This window comes from Haemaphysalis longicornis, unplaced genomic scaffold (assembly GCF_048455015.1).
Source record: "Haemaphysalis longicornis isolate Haplotype H1 unplaced genomic scaffold, Haemaphysalis longicornis Haplotype H1 scaffold_4, whole genome shotgun sequence".
NCBI lineage: Eukaryota > Metazoa > Arthropoda > Arachnida > Ixodida > Ixodidae > Haemaphysalis > Haemaphysalis longicornis.
This window is the reverse complement of record NW_027526361.1, coordinates 188,619,127-188,638,690: the sequence shown is the minus strand read 5'-3', so window position 1 is coordinate 188,638,690 and position 19,564 is coordinate 188,619,127.

Sequence of the window (19,564 nt, the reverse complement as noted above, 5' to 3'; positions counted from 1 at the left end):
GCATCGCCCGTTCTTGACCGCTGCGCGCAACTTCAATCATTCTCCTGTGCGCAGAATACAGAATTGTTACAACCGCTTCTTTGAACGCCTTGACATCTTTCAAAAATCCTTTGCAATTTACCGTACTGCGCTGTTGAATACAGTATGTGAAACATCTATGATATGTCTGTCGTTCTTTTTTTTTCTGGAATTTGGTATCTCTGTGGTTGTGGCGAACCAACTCATAGTTGCATATTTTTGAAACTGTTTACTGTCATTTGTTCTTCTTATCATTTGTCTCTGCACTCTCGCCATTGTTTTTGTTGTATTACTGTCAAACTTTGTTGCTCTGCCTGTCGTGTGGCTTTTACAACTAGCAGAGCAGCAAAGGCATCTTCGTTTTTTATTTTTTTACCCGTACCCAGGCTCCGCCTGTGCTTTATTTCTGTCATTTTCACTACTTCAATTTGTGTGTGTCTTGTCGCTTGTTTGTTTCTTGCAATATGATTCTTGTATTTTGTTTTTATGTAACTATCAGTGCGCCAGCACTCAGGCTTCTGGCTGTTCCTGGGCACGTAAATAAACACGATTGATTGATTGATTCATTGATCATATAATAATAATAATAATAATAATAATTATAATAATAATAATCATCTTTATTGCCATTCTCATTAGGAAATACATCATGTTCGGGCCCGTCAAAGCCAAAAGAGGCTTGAGGGACTGGGCCCGGCAATCGGCGAATCAAACAATGGCCGAAGGAAATGAAACAATAAAAACAAACAACATAAGTCACTCAAACAAAAGCGCCACCATTGATGGCTATCAGCACTATGTCCCATGCTTTAAAACAAAGGGCGAAAGATTAACGAAGAGATTTTAACAAATTTTGCAGTTGCCGCTTGGAGGTTACAGAAAAGAAATCTTCAGACAGTTGATTAAAAGAAACAGGCACATACACATTTCTTGTTGCTTTACCATATCTAGTGGAGCAATAGGGTACCAAAAAACGAAGTTCCTTTCTTAACATTCTTGAAACCACGGCTTCATGCTTGAAATCGGAGCTCCAGAAATGCTTAAGAATGACAGTTTCGAAAAACAAAGAATGAAATGAAGGAAGCTGAACAGCGGTGAACATGTTATCAGATATGGGTACGGAAGAGTTGTAGACAATACTTTTAACATGTTTTTTAGCAGCCTGTCAATTCGGTCTTTCCCGTTAAATGAACAATGCGCATACACTGTGATGCCATATCTGAGAACGCTATACGCCAGTGCATGCATAACCATTTTCTTCACTGGAAACGGCACAAGGGATTTCATATTGAACAATGCGCATGCAGCAGCGCGCAGCCTACCACAAACAAAAGCTAAGTGGCTATTCCATGATAAGTCGCTATCAAAATAAATGCCTAAATATTTTACAGAGTTTGCGTAATCTAAAGGCGCACATTGACACTCGCAGCAATTCTGTTTATGCAAGAAAATTGGCACGTTTAAGGTTACCTTTTTCAAAGGGTTGCGGAAACATAATAGTTCAGTTTTTTTTACGTTAACGATCAAAGAATTTTCCGCGAACCACTTCATTGCGCTGCACACATTTTTCTGTAATAAATCTGCCGCTTTCGTGTATGAAAAGTGAGTAGTCAGTAACACAGTGTCGTCTGCGTACTGAAAAACTGAACATTTTGAGGTAACTGCTGGAAAGTCGTTCATATATATGTTAAATAATAGGGGGGACAACACTGACCCTTGTGGAACACCAGCCTTGATGGGTAGTTTACTGCTGAATGTAGTTAAACTATCAATCGCGACTACCTGAAAACGCTCACTTAAAAAAGTTTTAAGTATGGCGTGGAAAGGTCCACGAAAACCCACAAGATACAATTTCTGCAGCAAAATTTTGTGGTCTAACGTGTCAAATCCCTTCGTAAGATCAAAAAATAGTGCGCAGCTAATTAAATTTTTTTCAAATGCAGAATAGATATAATCGGCAAACTCTTCAAGCAATGCAACGGTCCCTTTCCCAGCCATAAATCCGTACTGTCGATCTGAAATCACCTTAAATTTAACCAAGAATGACGTCATGCAATGGAGTAAACACTTTTCTAGAATTTGCGAAAGAATGGGTAATATAGATATCGGTCTGTAGTCATCGATCATGTCTTTCTTGCCTTTTTTGAACAAAGGCTTTACAACCGCCGTTTTCAGAGTTTCAGGTATTATGGCTGTTTCTATGAATCTATTCAACATGTGAAGTAGAATCCCAGAAAGGGCGTGGAAGTTACGTTGAAGCAACGCTATCGAGATACCGTCTATTCCTAGAGGCTTGTTTTTCCTAAAGCTAAAAACTATCCCTGCAAGTTCATCTAAAGATAACCATGGAAGAAAAGCCGAGGCAGGCGTTGCATTTGTTACTGTAGAATTCACGGCATTTTCGGAAAAGGGGGTTGCTGAAGCACGCGTAAAATGCTCATTGAACATATTGGCGGTTTCTACCGGATCACCGGAGAATATGTGCGACAGGGAAGTACGTTCATTACCTTTGCTGCGGAGGGTGTTAATTAGGGTCCAAGTTTTTCTCGGGCTTTTTGCGGAATCTTTGAATTGTTGCTGGAAGTACCTACGTTTAGCAGAACGCATAAGAGCTAAAGTTCGATTTCTGACCGATCTGTATTCAAGTCTAAGTTCAACATTTTTAGGGGAGCGTTTAGAACGATGCCATAACCAGTCTCGATGTGATATCGCTTGCATAACTTCAGTAGTCAACCAATCATGCTTTTTTCTCCGCTTAGAGATCACAAGGCGCTGACATTGTTTTTGAAAGTTTCCCATTTGTTTAATAAAATCCTCATAGATTACGTGTGGTGGATTAGAGTCGATAAGCAGTGACCAATCATGCTCTCTGATCGTCTTATCTAGTTTTGCTTCGTCGGTTACTTTGACTACAATTTTGCTGTCACCAGCAGAATCCAGAGTATTAGAAAGGCGCGAAACGGAGGCATCAGTTAATCGACAGGCGGTGAAATAATGGTCTGCTAACCGTTGTGTAATTACGCAAGAATCTATGTTGTAGTTTGGAGCCCGAACGTTTATATGATCTACGCAGGAGCTGACTAGCCTACCGTTTATTGTGCTTTCACGTGTAGGGGCGTTTATGGCGCAATCGAGGCCGTAAGACGAAAGGACAGATAAGTAGTCTGACGTTGTTTTGTTTGTGGACGATAAAATATCGAAGTTTATGTCACCTGCCACAATAAATTGTTCTTCTGAGCTGTGGCGCCGTAGCGCATCTTCTAATTCAAGCACGAAGCGGCTTTTACTGTTGCACGGGGGGCGGTATATGGCCAGCAGTGTTAAGGAGCTATGCAAGTAGCCCAATTTTAGTGATAAACATTCTGCGTGTGTGAAAGTGCTTTCCAAACGCGTCCCTTCGTACTTATCAACCACAAAAACGGCAATCCCGCCTCCGCCCCTTCTAGCCCGCGTCATAGCGTAGCAGTGATAACCTTGCAGGGCAAAGCAAGGCAACCAAGTCTCTGGCACATTTATCTCTGTTAGAATGAATGCATCAGCAAAACCCTTCGTTGATTCCGCTACCAATTTAAATTCGTCCCAATATTTACGGAGGCTTCGAATGTTAAGGTTCACCAATGTGAAACTGTTTCCGTGGTTTGGCCCGAAATTAACTTTGAAACTTTCAAAGTTGCACAGTAAGCTCTCGGAAGAAGTTTTCATTTCTAGCTTTCTAGACGTTTTCTTCGGTGTTTTCCGAGTCAGGAGTAGGGCTTCCACCCCTAGTTATTTTTGGGATGTCTGCCTCACTGTTCACGCGGATAAGCGGTGCGTCTTCGAACTTCTTAACAAAAAATTTTCCGCCTTTAACCCAGGCAAACTTGTAGCCATTTGTCTTTGCAGCGACTCTTGCAAGCCAAAACAGCCTTCGATTTGCTCGCGTCAGGTTTTCGTTGACGAAAAGCTTTGGAATGGTGTCCGAGTCATGTAGCTGGCGAAGCTTTCCGCGCAAACCGAACCACGTTTCCTTGTTGGCTACAGACGCAAAGCGTACCAGAACCACGGGAATCGTACCCTGTTTTGCCGGAAGCCGATGGATTGCAACTATGTCCACTGATGAAAATTGCGGGACCTCAAGCAACTCCGCAAGTTTTTCGATCCATTCAGACAAGTTTTCATTTTGAGCCAATTTGAGACCGTTAATTTCCATATTCGCCCTCCTACTGTATTGCTCCGCGTCGTTTTGTTCGCGCAAAAGTTGTTCTATCTGATGCGATTGCGTCTGCAACATTTCCCTCAGAGACTTCATTTCAACTTCTTGCGTGGCCACCTTTTCTTGAGCCGATTTCAGCTCATCCATTACACTGTCATACCTTTTTGACACAAAAGACACAGATGCCTTCATCTCACGAACAGTTGTTCCCAATTTGGATACTTCTGTTTTCAGCAAAAGAAGCGCATCCAGCTTACTGTGAAGGCTCTTCACTTCTTCCATCAACCCTGACAGGACCTCACCACTATCGGTGGCAGTACCTGCTCCCTGCTCACCGGAGCCGCCCCGTTTCTTTGCCGTACGGCAGGTTTTACAGACCCAGTTATCACGCTTCGTTTGACCCATAGTTGTGAAAGTGTTGGCAGCTATGCCTGAACAGTTCTGCCCGATATGATAGGAGAGCTTACATTCGGCACAAGTCATAAGGCGGCCATCTGAAGGCAACTCATTCATACATGCAATGCACTTGTTGTCGTCACCCGCCATGATCAACAGCAAATGTCAAACAATTGGCACTCAAACAAATTGCAGTCAGCGGCAAGTGACAATACCACATTCAAAACACAGTGGATTACTGACTGTACCTGTCAAGACCAGAGTGTGAGTGTCCGGCCGTTGCTTTCGCCGCCGACTGCAGAGCGCTCCGGGAAAGTGGGCGGTTTATCTAGGCGCGCCGACGAGCCGAAGGCCCGTAGTTGCCAGATTCTCCGCCGAGCTCAGGCCAAACTCAGCCGCACAAGGCAGCTGGGAAGCGATGGCCTGGTATCGTTGATCTCCGGGTCCGCAACACTTGGCAGCAGGAAACAGCAACCGAAGGGATCCACTTCAATCACTGACGTCGGTGTAACCAGTCCATGACCCCCGAAGAAGCCTGTCAAGAACAGAGTGTGAGTGTCCGGCCGTTGCTTTCGCCGCCGACTGCCGCCGACGCCGACTGAATAATAATAATAATCAATCAATCAATCAATCAATCAACCTTTATTTTCGGTGCCCAGGAACAACCCTAGGGTCTTGGTACTGGTACACCATATACAAAATATACATAAAAACAAACTAAAATCAAGACAACACAACACACAAAACCGTATGCACGAAAGAAACAATAAATTAAAGATAGTTACAGTAATCTCAGAAAGCAAAAGAGCAAAAAAAAAATAAGAAAAGAAAAGAAACAGGAGACCTAGCGTTGCAAGCCATGACACTCGGACAGCGAAATGTTCAAGGCACGTGAAAAACAGGAAATACTCACTGAACATGACAGAGATAAGTTATACGCATAAAACGAAGGTTTTATAACAAAATGTTCGGAAGCTTCAACTTTGAAAGAAGCTCAGCATTACAAGCACGGCCACTCAAACCTACAGAAATTCAAGCAACGCAAAACCAGGAAATGTGAAAAACAAACAAACAAGAACATGATTTGCCTAAAATAAATACGGCACATAAATTTGCAATGACATAAGGGCACTTAAGCTACAACAGTTTTCAAGTCGTTTGAGAACAAAGAAAAAGAGCTCTGGAATATATAAAGACGATCAGAATATTCATTATATGCACATTGTATTCTGCAGATGGACGAGCGTCTTCTACTTAAAGCATCTGTTCTAAAAGTTCGAAATGTTCGGAAAATTTTGTTCGGCAAGTTGACATTGATAAGTGTAACCAAATCGTCACACAAAATATCCCCATGAAGAAGTTGATAAAGAAAGATAATATCAGCTCGCATTTGTCGACACCGAAGGGAAGGAAGACTTTTCAGAAAAGGCACACTGCCGTTAGCGTCTTCTTGCACATGACGGAAGCGGTGCTTAAAGATAAAGAGGAACTTATTTTGAACTCTTTCGATACCGTCACTATTGGACTTGCAAGTTCCATTCCAAACAACAGAGCCGTATTCGAGAAGAGGTAAGCAGAGAGCCGAATACAACTTGAAGAAAGGAAGAGGACCTTTAAACTCTCTAGAATATCTGCAAACAGCACCCAGACATCGAAGAGAGCGACGGGTAATTTGTGTAACGTGGGAAGAGAAAGTCAGAGAAGAATCAAATAGTACTCCCAAGTCTCGAATTTCAGTCACCCTCGGCAATGCAGTGCTTGCAATTTTATAAGAGTATTGCAGCTGTTGAGTTTTTCTACTATAGGAGACAACTTTCGTTTTTGAGGGGTTCAAAATTAGGTCGTTTTTGGTGCACCAACGATGGAATGACGCAATATCAGCCTGAAGATAATTACAGTCATGAATATTACGCACTTCTCTAAAGATTTTCATACCATCAGCATACAACAAAAAAGAAGAATTTTGAATTACAGAAGCAACGTCGTTAATGAAAATGGAGAAAAGAAGGGGACCCAGAACAGAGCCCTGGGGTACACCACTGGTTGCTTTGTACCTAAATGAAGTTTGACCGTTAACACTTACATAGCAATATCGCTGCTGGAGATAGCAACGTATAAGATCCACCAAAGAAGCGTGGACATCTAACAGAATGAGCTTGGCAAGCCATAACGAGTGGTTAATAATAATAATCAATCAATCAATCAATCAATTAATCAATCAATCAATCATTTATTTGCGTGCCCAGGAACAGCCGGGGGGGCCTTTGTGCTGGCGAACGGAAACAGAAACACACGAAACATAATGTACACATCTCTCAAATACAAAATAAAATACAAAAAAAGACGAAAGGATAGCTTATGTTGAAGTTACGGAATGAAAGTCATTTAAGTGCATGAACTCAAGGATAAAAGACAAATGCAGAATAAGAAAAGTTGGCAGTTACGCCAATACAAACTCACAGACATGTTTGCGAAACAGAGTAGGGCAATCATTAAATATATCAAGGTAATCCGAGTACCGATTGTACGTGCATTGCAGTCGGAACACAGGGCACAAGACACGCAGACAATTGGGGTTGCAAAAGGTATGTTTCCTGGTCCACTTTTGCGGCACATAAAGACGAACATGTTGTAGCAGCTCACCACAAGACACTATGCCGTGCATAATTTTAAAGAGGAAGAGAATATCAGCCTTGTTCAGCCTGGAAGTTAAGCATGATAGCGTCAATGAAGAGGGCGATCCAGGGTTATAATTACTACTATCGCCAAAGCGATGGTTGAAGATAGATATGAACTTATTTTGGACCCTTTCTACAAGCTTACGGTTTGTTTTGCTCGTGCTGTTCCAGACAACAGATGCATATTCAAGCTGAGGACGACATATAGTTGTGTAGAGCTTGAGAAGAGAAATCGGCTCCTTGAACTCCTTGGACACGCGACAGACAACGCCAAGCGATCGAAGAGCTCTACGAGTAATTACCTGAATATGTGGAGAGAAGCTCAGTTTACTGTCGAAAGTGACGCCTAGGTCATTAACCTCTACCACACGTGGGAGTAATTCACCGTTGATGTTATAGGGAAACAAGATGTTGTCAGTCTTTCTTGTGTATGTCATTACCTTAGTTTTAGATGTATTAATGAGGAGTTTGTTGCATGAGCACCAATGCGAGAAGGACGAGATTGCTCTCTGGAGAGCGGAACAGCTGGCAGAGTTGGAAACAGATTTAAATATTTTTACATCATCGGCATATGAAAGAAAATTACAATCATTAAATATTGTCGCGACATCATTTATAAAGATTGAGAAGAGAAGTGGCCCGAGAACTGAGCCCTGAGGGACACCACTGGTGACCTCATAGGAAAGAGAAGACTGTCCATTTACATGCACGAAACATGACCTATCACATAGATAATTGCATATAAGAGATATCAGGGATGGTTGTATATCAAGCTCAGATAGTTTTTTGGCTAAGAGCTCGTGGCAGACGACATCAAAAGCCTTGCTTAAATCAAAGTAGACTACATCAAGTTGACCTCTCCCTTGCACAGCTTCCGAAGCATGCAGCATGAAGTTGACGAGATTGGTAGTGGTCGATCGGCCCGCGAAAAAACCATGCTGTTCAGGTATTAATGTGGTATTTATACTGAATGTGAGTAGTTTATGCAGTATTGACTCAAACAATTTAGTAGCAGCACATAGAATAGATATCGGTCGGTAGTTCGTGGGGTCCAATTTTGAACCTGTCTTAAATACAGGAACAACCCTTGCATTCTTCCAACGAGCGGGGAACTTGCCAGACTTGAGAGAAGTTTGAAATATACACGTCAATACTGGAACTAGGATATCACCAAACGCTTTCAGTACGGCAGAAGGAATGCCGTCAGGGCCGCATGAAAATGACGATTTCAATTGTTTCAGAGCTTTCAAAACGAGACTTTCCGAAACCAACACTTCTGAGTTTTTACAGTAACCTAGAGATTGTGGAGGGGGACAAGCTGCACTGTTGTTGCCATAAGTGGAACGGAATTGTCGCGCAAAGGCATTGGCAACGTCCGATATGCTCTCTCCTCGTTCATCGATGAGGTTAATGTTCCCAGGTGAATTTTTACATGTTTCAGAACGGACGTGGCCCCAGAAAGCTTTTGCATTTCGTGTTGCATCAGCCTCAACCGCGGCAATGTAATTCGACCTATCGCGCCTAACCAGACATTTACAAAGAGATCTGAGTTGACGAAACTCATTCAGCCACCTTTCCTGCCCCGTTTTCTTAGCTTGCTTGTGCGCTCGATTTTTCCTCCCCAAAGCTCGTTTAAGTTCAGCAGAAAACCAACGCGGAAAATTGCCTTTCTTTTCAAGTTTTCGGGGAACAAAGCTCCTCAAGCCATCGTGAACAACTTCAGTAAAAAAGTCGGTCTGTTTATCAACGTCGTTGAGGTTAGCTACTGGTGACCAATCAGTGTTACTAAGAAAGTGAAATAAACCAATGTAGTCATCACGAGCAAAGTCGTAACTACTGCTTCCTGGTGTGCAAACAGGGGGACTGTAATGGAGGAAAGATACGTTACGCAATGAAATATGTAATGACGGATGAAACTTGTCCGGTTTTACAAGGTTAGTATGACTGCGCGAGACGTCGACAGCTTCCAAGCTAGTCAGACACAAATCTAAGACGTTCCCACATGAATTCCTAATGAGGTTACACTGCTGCAAGGAAGTAAAGGAAATAAAATCAAATAGAAAGTCACACTTCGGAGATATTGGATGAGACGCCTGACTGACCCGCTGAGTCTCCCAAGAAATCCCCGGTTCGTTAAAGTCCCCAGTGACAAGGAAATGGTGATCACTGTGAGATATTACTGTAGTTTCGATTGTGTTAAGGATATTTCTGAACTCACTGGCATGTGTCTCGGGGGAAATGTAGTATGTACACACTAAGAGCCGTTCACCCCGATCATAAAACACCTCTAACCTAATACACTCACTCTCTAATTCAACGTCAAGGCGGCGTTTACACTTGATGGAGTCATGTAGGGCAATAAGCACACCACCGCCCCGTTGTTTATCGTGCAACGGGTCACGGTCATGCCGGAAAACCTGGTAATGCGGAGGGAACAAGGTATTGGAACTTATGTCCGGGCACAACCAAGTTTCTGTTAGAATAATTATAGGCCAGCAAGAAGAAACGACACTTGAGAAGAATTCAGCTGACTTTGTGCGAAGTCCACGGACGTTCTGATAAAAGCAATCAAAGTTACTATTACCTGCCATCATCATCAAGTCGTTGCTGCTCTGCATGAACCCTTTTTTCATGCAATTCACCACGGAAGGGCTTGAAAAGACAGTGCCGAGGCCACAGCGCAGGGTCTTTGAGCCGCTCAAAACACGCGTCGTCCACAGCGACGTAGAAAGAGGCGTAAGAGTCATGCCTCGTCCTTAAACGTTTGCACACAATCGGGGCGGCCCACACACCGGGCAGGTGCTCGAAAACTTGAGCTGAAGTTGTAGACGGAACCAGTTTTGTTACAAACACAGCTTTTGGGGGCTTGCGACGGCTGACAGCCACAAGACCAGATCCCTCAGATACACCAACAGCCAGGGGACGCGGTACGGAGTTCTTGGGAGTGCGTTGCTGCAGGGGAAGGTGCAGGGGCGGATGGTCCAGGCGATGGGATTTCGAAGAAACCACCTTCGAGCTGGGATCGGCCGAGAGAGGCGATGGGGCAGGCGAAGCGCTCTGCAACAGCGGAGTGGGGGGTATTGTTTCCGCGGACGACGCGGTTGGAAGCGGCGGGAACTCGGCTAGCCGAGAGGGGGAAGGAGGGTCGCCCCTCAACCGAGTCAAATCTGTGCGCAGTGCACGCACCTCCTGCCGCAGGGTCTTCACGACATCGGCGTGAGCTTCAGCCTTTGTCGCGTTGTCCCTGCGCAGCCGCTCATTGTCCTCTCCCAACCTGGTAACCTGATCGGAGAGGAAGGAAATTCCTTCCAGGGCGTCCACGAGAAGGGCGCGCAGGGACAGCAGCTCGGCCGCAAGGTCAACAGGTTGGGTGGCGGGGGCTATGCGGGGAGGGCTCGACGAAAGGGTCGCTGCCGAAGCAACGCCGCCGTAGTCGTCGTTAGGGCTAGCCAGCACACACGGCGACGAGGCAGACTTGCAGGTATTGCACACAAAACGACGCGCGCCTGACTTAATAGACTGTAGGTCCTCGTCCGGCAACGTTATGCACTTTGCGTGAGCACGCCTGTTGCACTCACCGCAACGAAGAAATTTCTATTTCCCGTAGAAAACGCACGAGCACAGAACACAATAATAATAATATTAATAATAATAATAATAATAATACAGATGATGGTAATAATGGTGGTGGTGATGATGATGATGATGATGATACATTTTATTCGTATTACATCACTCATATAGGATTCTGGAGGCCTGCGGAAAGAGCTGTCGTAACGGAAGCTTGGCAAGGCCGCAGGGGCCCCGCTGTGACAACTTCAAGCAGCGGTCAACGAAGTCATATAATGAAGCATAAAAAATAGATCGAACACGCATTCTAATAAAATTTCTGCGGACATAAAGGAAAGCAACACATTCATAATTGACGGTATCGCATTAATAAACATATATACATAACATCGTAACACAAAAAGTTCACAGCAAATTATTCCGCTGACAGAGCTAGTTCCACAAAAATGCGTCGATCAAAAACACAGTTTGAATCACAGCTCCATCGATTCCCACCGGGCGATGGTTCATTCACCGTGGCCACTTTAATATTATCGAATTCTCCGAACGGCGTTCTTCGCATCTTCTGGCGCGGACGCTGCAATGGTCCAACGGCCGACAACTCGGTTGAAGATAAGTTTGTTATTTTAAATGTTCGATGCACCATCCTGCAGTACAAGTTGCCTGCTCTTTGTAGCACGTGATACATTTTGTTAAGGTATTCGCACCATTCCTGGCGTCACTTCCTATGTGCCGCTGGAGTGATGAAATTGTAGCAGAGCGTTACGCGATCAGGGAACTCCCACTGCAAAGAGCATACTTCGTAGCTGTTATCTCCGGTGCACTTACCTTATGTTCTCCGTATGAGATACTGGGATTTTACTTCTTCAGCTAAAGGAAGAAAAAGGCTAGCTGCACGTAGATGAAAATAAAAGAGTGTGTTGTGAAGATTATATTCGGTTGGAATGATTACGTATAATAAGGTAGAGGTAGATACAGAATAACCTTTGAAAAAACAGAGAAGACATTACGCTTGTGTGGCTCATGTTGTGAGCGTGAGAGCGTGCGCTGTGTGGCGTGAACTCTGTGTAATTAACAAAACTTGTTGCTAAGCTAGTTGGTACATGCTTAATTAAGGAAAGAAGAAAACAGGGCGCAAACTAGACGTGGGCTAAGAAGACAAGGTAACAGAGATACAGGCCTGCCTTGCGTTGTCTTATCTGTCTTACCTTGTCTTCTTCGTCCATGTCTAGTTTGAGCCACGTTTTCTTCTTTCCGTGTAATTACACGGTATTTCTTAGGCATAACTCCTCATTAGAACTCATGTCGCTTCGTTTGTGTCCGTAATCTCGGCCTTCCCTTTGTTTAAGAGAGCCCAGCGTAAATTTTGACCACCTTTTGTAGATAGGGGATGGTTGGCGGCGGCATCCGCTCCCGTGAAATCGATATTTGGGTGTGGTGGCGTCAGTTCTGGTCCGCTGGCAACCGTGTAGAAGATGTAAGAGAGCAACGCTCGAGTTTCGTCATGTGGGAACAAACGTCACCGCTCCGGTGCGGCACTTGTTGAAATGACGTATCCTTTCTGTTAACGCCGTACTATCAGTGTCGGCGACCTCACTGTCACGTTTCCTTCTTTCCGCACTCCGTCACCCCTGCGAGAGATTTCAGCTCCAGGGGGCGCTCCTATCTAGTTGTTGCCAGAGTTCCTGTATATCGCGTAGCGCAAGACTTGTGCGTCTGATTGCCACATGCCGCGGGTTCCTGGTCATCAGGAAAGCCCGCTTTCAGTGCTGCGCTCAAGACACCATATTCAGTCACTTCTGCTAAACTGAGGATCGGCGGTTGCGGAAGCGGCGGCAGCGGCAGCCGCTTAACTGATAAGCAGCCGACTGTCGTCGTGCGCCAGTTTTTAGATGCGAAGGCATCTCATTCACCCGCCTTGTCCCTGCATCCGGCATCGGCGTCGTCGTCGTTGGCGTCCGCCCCTCCCCCATTCTCCTCGCCGCGCGAGCTGCACTCTCCGCCACTCACCCCCTCTCCTCTCCGATAGCGAACACTCTCTTGCGAGGGGCATTAGATTGGATTCAATTGGCTTGGCTTGGCTTGGCTTTGCTTGGATTGGATTGGATTGGATTTGGATTGGATTAAAGTGGATTGTGTTGGATTGTGTTGCGTCATAGCCGCGGCAGGCGCACTGGCGCCGGCGCGTCCCCTCACCGTTATGCGCGCTATAAAACGCGGTGCATGCGCCGCTCCGCTCCATCGTTCCAGCGCCGTTCCTACGCTGTAACGTGAACCCCCTATGCGTCGCATCTACACAGGGGTTCCCGCGAGGGGAGGTGGGAGTTTTTTTTTGGCCGATCCGCTCCTCGCCACTGCCGCTGGCACAGCGGCCTGGCGGCACCTCCTTCATGCGAGACGGGTGCCTTGCCCGCACGACGTGGAACTCAAAATGGCGGATGAACATGCAACTCTGCTACCCTAGGGGAGCTATATACAGGAGCTCTAGTTTTTGTGTCGCTGTTTCTGGTTGGCAGTGATAATGTGCTTCCGGGGAAATTTGATGGCGTATAGGCGTTTCCTAGCCAGCACAGCCACGCGACGCCTAGCGCCATCTAGGGGCATGTTTGAAGCTGTGTCCCCTTGCATGTGGCCCTCAATTTTTAATCGCTCAGAACCACTTGCTCTCCTACTGTAGTAGTTCCGCTCCTGCGAAGCAAGCATCCTAATGGGGGTGCGAATTCCATTACCGCTTTTTTTCAATGGTTTATCATATTTGAATATTAACATTTTTATCAAGCATATAGTCTATTTATGACATCTTTATGCCTTATAAATAAGATTTCGGGTAGTTTTGTTGCCTTTTGGTCAGTTTCAGCTACCTTTTCTTGTACGTTTTTGCGGGTTTTTCCCTTTTATGTCAGTTTCGGGTATTTCTGTTGAATATGTTTCTACACCGTGGTTTTCAACCATCGCACGTCCATTTTGGTTGTTATTTATTTCAGTTTGGTTTGTTTTGTATGTTTTAGGTAAGTTTACGTATTGCTATAACCCCGTGTGAGGCCACCGTGTGTTAACCTCGTGTGTTCAGCGGGTGGGCGTGTGGCCCGGAGAAGAGGATCAACGACAAGTGATGCCATGGGTTCAGCACAACTGAAAAAAACATATATTCTTTTAAGGACACACAAACACTCGGGGAAAAAAACTAGGGATCTAACGGCAATGACATGCAGCCCACGCGCAACGCGGAGGAAAAACTAAAACACAAGTCCGAACCAACGTTCGAGCGGAGGGAACAAAGGAGGCGATACGCTCACGTTCCAGACTACTCGATGATGGGTGGAATGACGTCGGTGGACGTGTTGAGCGCTCCCCGTGTACGGTGCCGGTGGTCCGAAGACGTGGCGGGACACTTTCTCGGTGCCGCCTTTTGAGACGCAGAGGCCCCAGGTCGGAACGCCGACGCCTGCGCTCGTGCTTGGCCCCTCTAGGCATCGCCCCAAACCTTGGCCCGGAACACGCCTCGGGATCTCGCCAGCGGGAACAGGCACCCCGCGTTGCAGCAGAGGAGCCCAGAACAGCTCCCGGGACGATTCTCGGAGCACGGCGCGAGCACGCTCATGGCTTGCCCTCGAACCGCCTCCCGAGAGGAATCCTTGCGCCCGTTCCTTTAGCGCTGTCTGGTAGCTAGCCTCCCCGGCACACTCCCCTCTCGTGCTCTCCCCTCATCATCGTCTTCTCTTCCCCAGCCGGCTTGCCTCCGTCGTCTGCTGGCCCGCTCTCGTGGCCGGGGGATGTCAATCATCACATTCACCCCCTGCCCGAGAGGTTTGTTTAGGGCAAACAAAGCTCGGCACAGAATGTCACCACGAAAACGACGAGACGTTTCACACTGAAGCACGCTCTATAGTTTCACATTTGCTAACACCACTAGCACCACCACAAGAGTACTGTCAGAGCCAGTCCTGAAACAGTCGCTATTTCAACGGTAGGTACACCAACAAAAGAGTAGCATGATCACTATGTGGAGATACGCCTCAAATAATCTGCACCTCCGGTCTCGCTGAAGTGCTGTAGCGTCTCGCTAAAGGTAGAGAGCTAAAGTGTTTTAGCCGCTCGAAAGACAAACTAATTCCTGTATTAGGAATAGTTTTCTAATGCTGCCCTTCTGCTGAAGTAGAATAATTGGGACCTTTCGGCATAGCAGTCACTCATAGTACCAGAGTTCGAGTAACGATCCCGCCCTCAGCTTTATCAATGGGCGCGTGTGTCATCTTGAACCCTGTGAAGGGGTCTCTCTTCTCGGCGCTGGGTGAGAGCTGGACGACCAGATCGATGGCATCACGCCAAAATGCCTCGATCTCTGCCACGATCTCCCGTTGCTACTCGGTGTTTAGGCGCAGACCTCTGACAAATGTGACACAACTTTACGAAGCGTGCAGTGACAGCTTTCATCCCAGACCAGTAGAAGTCCTTGCAGACGCGCTCCATGGTTCGCTTGATACCCCTGTGACTGCCGAGGGTTCCTTGATGGGCCTTGTCCAAGACGATGCCTCGTAGTTCCTGTGGGACGACGAGTTGCTTTCTTCCTTTTCCGGAGGGCAACTGATGCCGTCGATAAAGAATACCAGCAGTCTTCACGAACTCGATCACCGCTGCGCTGACTGTCACATTTCTGCCGACCTCGCCGAAAAACTTTTGGTGAGAAGGGTTTTGCTGCTGTAGCGCACATAAGTCAGCAGAGGTGATAGTGCAGGGGCTGTCAGCAACAGCAGGTACCTGCGGCATTGTTCTCGGAGCCTCGCTTTTTGCTGCGTTGGCACGCATGTGGGTCTTCAACCCTGCTACAGCTGGCGAACACTATGGCAGGTTCCGACCGCGCAGGTCTTCTGGGACGCGGACACTGCCTTGTCCAAGCACCGTGCTTGCAATCACTGGTTCCTTTTCGTGAGGCTCCTCGCGTCTGATGTTCCGATTGTCTTTCGTATTGGCATCACCAGTCCCCTCGATGTTTTCTGTAATGACGTCGTACAGGGGGTTAACCATGCAGGACGCTAGTACGCGGCCTGAGAAGAACGGGAAATCGATTTCCATTTCTGTCTCCGGTAGGGAGAGACACGTTCCATTTAATAGGTGGACGCTGCTCATGCCTCCTGTAAGCTTGGTGCCAGCAACGAGAGAGCGTTTCACGATGACCGTATTACAGCCAGTGTCTCGCAGGACGACCACGGGTTGGCCTTCCAGAAGTGCTCCAGACGTTGGCATCCTCTCCAGCTCGGTTGTCGGCGTGCTGCTTGCTGGAGACACTGGCACAGCTTGGCGTCGTGGAGACTTTCTGGATGCCTCTACTCGAGAGTTTTTGGGCCCAGTCATTGAGGAGGGTACCTGTCTCACGTCCTCTGGCAGGTTGCAGCAAGCTTCAGCCTGGTATCGGTGTCCGTGCTTGCGGCCCCTCAGGCTGAAGGCGTTCTTCTTGCTGGGCTGGCTGGAACCAGGAGGCGTCGACTTCGTCCAACAGTTTGCAGGCCGATGGCCCTGCTTATTACATAACAAGCAGTAAGGATCCTAGGGTCTTAGGATCATGCTGCCCAGGAGGCCGGTGGACTTCAGGCTGCCTGCCCCTCTTTTCTTCTTGGCGTCTTGCCAAGTTGGTGAGACCGTGCGTTTCAAGGTAACGGTCGGTGGTTTCGACTAGCTGGTCCAGGTTTTTGTAGCCCCTCTCTTTGAGAAAAATGGCCAGCTTCTCGTGACAACTGTTGAGGAATTGCTCGGCCACCATTTTGTCTCGGAGCGCGGCGTACGTCTGCTCCGTTTTGGCCAGCTCCTGCCAATTGTCAAAGTAGCCGCGTAGGCGGCCCGCAAACTGATGGCCTGTCTCCGAGTTCTGTGGCTTATACTCCCTACACTTGCACCTGTAGTCCTCCTCGGTGTATCTCAACCTCTGTAGCAGGGTCTGCTTTAGCTTAGGGTAATCCATGGCATCATCAGAAAACATGTGACCAACGGCACTCAGAGCTTCACCAGTCAAGCACAAGTGTAGAGACAGCGCCCACTTGTCTGAGGGCCACCCTTGACTGGTTGCCACCCTCTTAAAATGCTGGATGTATGCGTCAAGCTCATCACGATCATCGTTAAAGGCAGAAATGAACTTGTGAGGGCTGTGAACGCCTTGGGGTGCATTAGACGCAGTGTCGCCTCCCACATCGTGAGAATTCTGCGACCCTTCCTGAAGCACCAGCTTAAGTTCTACCTGGGCCCATTCAGCCTCAATGCGCGCTCTGGTCTCGGACTCTGTCTTCTGGGCCAGTATTGCCGCTTCTTTAGCCGCCTCGTGTTCAGTTGCATGCCGGTTCCTTTCTTTCGTGCGTTCCTCATCGATCCATTCTTTTAGAGCTGGACCGGACAGTCCTAACTCTTTCCCGATGGACATCAACTTTTCTAGATCCATCCTCGCTTGTCACACCCACTGGCCTGCTTAGCCTCAAGATGGAATTAGAGCACGCAGTCCTGTCGCGGACGCCAGAAATTGTGAGGCCGCGTGTTAAGCGGGCGGGCGTGTGGCCCGCAGAGGAGGATCAACGATAAGTGACGGCATGGGTTCAGCACAACTAAAAAACATATTCTTTTGAGGACAGACAAACACTCGGGAAAAAAACTAGGGATATAATGGTAATAACATGCAGCACACGCGCAACGCGGAGGAAAAACTAAAACACAAGTCCGAACCAAAGTTCGAGTGGAGGGAACAGAGGAGGCGATACGCTCACGTTCCAGACTACTCGAAGATGGGCGGAATGACGTCGGGGGAACGTGTTGAGCGCTCCCCGTATACGGTTCCGGTGGTCCGAAGACGTGGCGGGACACTTTCTCGGTGCCGCCTTTTGAGACGCAGAGGCCCCAGGTCGGAATGCCGATGCCCGCACTCGTGCTTTGCCCCTCTAGGCCTCGCCCAAACCTTGGCCCGGAACACGCCTCGGGATCTCGCCAGCGGGAACAGGCACCCCGCGTTGCAGCAGAGGAGCCCCGGAACAGCTCCCGGGACGATTCTCGGAGCACGGCGCGAGCACGCTCCTGGCTTGCCCTCGAACCGCCTCCCGAGAGGAATCCTTGCGCCTGTTCTTTAGCGCTGTCTGGTAGCTAGCCTCCCCGGCACACTTCCCTCTCGTGCTCTACCCTCATCGTCGTCTTCTCTTCCCCCGCCGGCTTGCCTCCGTCGTCTTCTGGCATGCTCTCGTGGCCCGGGGATGTCAATTATCACACCCCAATAAGCAAGCTCAGGTGACGGCTGGCTGTACTGACTAGGAAACGCATATACGCAAATTGGATGAGCACACTTCTTGTAGAGGACAGTTAACGCCAACGGGAAATTGCCCAATAAGTCTAGTAATGGTATCGCGTTAAGGCGCCAATCAGCAGTGATGATGAATTCTAGAGACATGACATAAAACCAACAGGCGCGTTGTTGGTGAGTTCATGGATAATTTAAAGAAAAGAAATAGCGCAAAAAACCGGACAAAAGATCACAAGCACAACATACGGGCACTAAAAAAGCGAAGAAATGACATTTTTTCAGGAAGCTTATGCCTTCTTCCGTGCTTTGAAGACGACAGCCTGGCGTTCTATTCTGACGGGTAGCTTTTATACACAAGTCCAGACATCGACGAAGCAGTCACGCTATCTTACCGTTCTTAATCCACCTCAAATCATCCTCATCAACCTTAATGCACCATAGCACATCTTGTTCTACCTTAATCTCTTAGTAATCGACGTTAATATGGGTTCACCGTCTTTATCAATCTTAATCCGCTTTACAATCTTTGCAATCCATTACTGGGCAATCAATATTCTATTTTAATTTACTTTATTGCCCCTTAATCGACCCTAATCATTGTCAATGTACCTTAAAAGCCAATTTTACTATCACATTCAAATCACGTCCTTATACAAGATCTTTCGTAAAAATAATCTCCTATCCCTTTCCTGCCCAACAAAAAGATGTTAGAAAAAAAGGCCACAAGTAAATAAATTTTGTGTATTTACCCCTTCCTAATCATGCTTCGAGAAGTGAAAATAGAAAGCGCAGATTATTTCACACAGAAAACAAACCCACACATATGTGTGGGCTGGGCTTCTATTCGTAAGATCTGCGGGTAGTAAGAATACCATAAAAATGGCACCAGGCGCAGAAAACCTGCATTTTTACGTTTTATTTACGAGTTTTACATTGTTTTCAGGAGTACTTATATTCTACATGGGATTTTTGGAAAATTAATAATACTGAAGTTTTAATTATTATAATTATTAATTATAATGAATATTTTTTCACAAGTAATTACAGAACTAGTTCAAGGTGAAGGCGCGAGAAAACATTTCCAACGAGCCAGCACAAAACCGCGAATAAATGAGACACGAATAAAGGAAGAAAAAAGTTTTATCGCTAGCGCTGCAGTGCACGAGCACGCCACCCTGTAGTGCCCAGCAAAATTTTCGTGACGACAAAAGCCCAGCCCACACATATGTGTGGGTGCATTTTTCAACCGTGATGACGGAACAAAGACGAAGGGAACGGGTGTATTTTTTAGCCAATCGCGTTTTTCCAAGTCCTGCAAGTCGTGTATTACACTTGTTATTCAGAAAATACGAGAATAGCAAGAGGAAATATCAGTTTTCATCTTGAAGGCAGCTAGCGTGATCGCGCTGGCTTGAGCGCCGTTTTTAATGTGCGATTTCT